Genomic DNA, 2506 nt, shown 5'->3' with positions numbered 1-2506 from the left:
TAAAAAAAAAAAAAAATCCAATTAAAGAAAGAAGCTACGTTGTAAAAGGTTCCTCATTTGAGAAGGAAGAGGATTTTTAAAGGGGGGCGATCTTTTTACAAATATCATCATTTTAAACTTCGAATGGAGCGGAAAATTTCATTCTTCCCCCACCCACAGGGAAAATCAATACATGTGTGTGTGCTATGCCCCATGACATGCACACTCACAAACCCCCCGTGCAGTACCTTGCAACGCTTGTTCACGAGTGTAGAATAGAAGCTCTATTTTTTTTTTTTTCTCTCTTCGCCAGTGTGACCCTCCAAAATTCAACATTCGATAATTACAAAAAGCATAAAAAAGACAAATATTTAAAATACATTTACTAATTTTGACGCGTTAAAATTTAATTGCTCCTTTTTGCCAAGCTTTTTGGAGCAACTTTGGGAATGGCCTTCACGGGTGGTGGTTTAACATCGAGGTGCTTGCGCTTGCCTGAGGTGCGGAAGGGGGGAAAAGGGCAACGTGGTGTGGAAAAAGCGAAAATGTTGAAGGCGGGACAGGAATCCCCAGACATGCAGAAACGCAGAAGCGCAGAAGTGCAGAAGCGCAGAAGCGCAGAAATGCAAAAGCGCAGATACACAGACACGCACTGTGCCACTTTATCACTGTGTCATTGTATGTCCTATTTATGACAAAGCAACAAAATTAATGGAAAAAAAAAAAAAAAAAAAAATGCACAACGGGACGCTCCTTTTTTTGACACATGTAGGCAACATCGAGTCGTGTGGACCAACACAATTGGCCACTTCTTTACACGTGCACTTCGCTCCGCTTTGCTGCGCATTTTTTTTTTCTTTTTTTTTTTCAAGACTTTCTAACCTATGTGCGAATCGAGAGCACAGAGTCTCTTGCTCTCACGCCGTGCATATTCTTCTTTCGCCGACTTCTGCCTGTCAATACTTCTGCTGGGACCTTTTGGTTCGTCCGCCTTAGATTGTGTGCAACCCATTTCTGAAAAGAAAAGCCAACATGCAAATATGTGGTATGAGGATGCATTGTACAAAGACATGCATCACAGGTATGTTATAAAAACAAATTAATTCTGTTTCAGATGGTCTCAGAATAAATCAGTTTCGTGTTGACTTGTTTTAATTTTTTTTCTATGAACATATGTTAATAATATTTGCACACAGCAACACTGTCAACAAAATAAGTAGCTGTACTTGTGAACGGATTATACAAAATGCACGGAGGTGTGTTTGAAGCGATGCTTTATAACTGGGGTGGATTCTCCTTGCCTTGGAAAAAAAAAAAAAAAAAAAAAAAAGGGGAAAATTTAAAATATTCTCTGCACTCAATTGGGGAGGGGGGATGCAATGTGACATATGCGAGCATCATAAAAATGGTTTCGTTTGCTCTGCACATGTGCACGATCATGCTTCTGTTGCTGGCGCTGCAACTGTCGCCGCTTTCCTGCTAACCAGTTGCTCGTTCCACTCGCTTTGCTCGTTTGGCCGGCTTCCTCTGCTGCTGTTTGAAGGCGACTGTCGAAGGCCCGTGGGGGAAACTCTGGCTTACGCAGCGGCGTAAATATTTATCTATATACGTGCGCGTGTATATTCGCACATGTGTATAGGCCCACGTGTACATGCCCATGTGTGCACGCGTGTGTAAAGGTACAAGCCTAAACACATCAGCGCACGCACATGCTCATATGTTAAGGGTGTCGCCGCAAAGTACACCTCACGTTAACAGGTTGGCAGGTTAACGGGTTAGCAAGTTAACGGGTTAGCAGGTTAACAGGTTAACACATGAATTTGAACAAGGGGGGTCTCTTTATGAAGTCAAAACATTGGGAGCAGTACACGTAATATGGGAGGCTTTTTACTTTCTTTTTTTTAATTTCATTTCACACAAAATTTTGTACATAATTATTCTCTTCTCTCACACCATTTTTTTTTTTTTTTTTCTTTAAAGGACAAATTTGGTGCGCATGTGGTGGTGGGGTTGTTGTTTGGGGGTCAATTTGGTCAATTTGGTCAATTTGGTCACCTTGGTTAATTTTGTTAATTTTGTTAATTTGGGTTATTTGCGATTGATCTTTGGTTGTTCTTTTTACTGTTTCGTGTAAATTTTGATTATTTTTAATTATTTTGTGATTTCTTTACGATCAATTTGCGGTCACTTTTTGATCCTTTTGTGATTTAAATTTTGGCTAATTTGTGGCAACTTTTTTGCAACTTTTTGGCAACTTTTCACAACTTCGTGGCTGCCTTTTTTTAGCGCCAGAAAGAAAAAGAGCTAGTCCTTTTTTTTTTTTTTCTACACCTGTTTTGTGCGTCTCTTCCATTTGTTGGCAACTTTTATGCCATTCTTTAAACATTCCCTTTTTACTTTTATGTTTTCCTTTTTTTGTTGTTGCCCCTTTTATTATTCAAAATTTGTTTTCTCCACGTAACGTAGATTTAACCGATTTTTTTGTTTTTTTAGTGTGTAATAGCTACACTGAAGTGAAATTGAAATG

This window comes from Plasmodium cynomolgi, chromosome 7 (assembly GCF_000321355.1).
Source record: "Plasmodium cynomolgi strain B DNA, chromosome 7, whole genome shotgun sequence".
NCBI classification, from domain to species: Eukaryota; Apicomplexa; class Aconoidasida; order Haemosporida; family Plasmodiidae; genus Plasmodium; species Plasmodium cynomolgi.
This window is presented reverse-complemented; position numbering follows the sequence as displayed.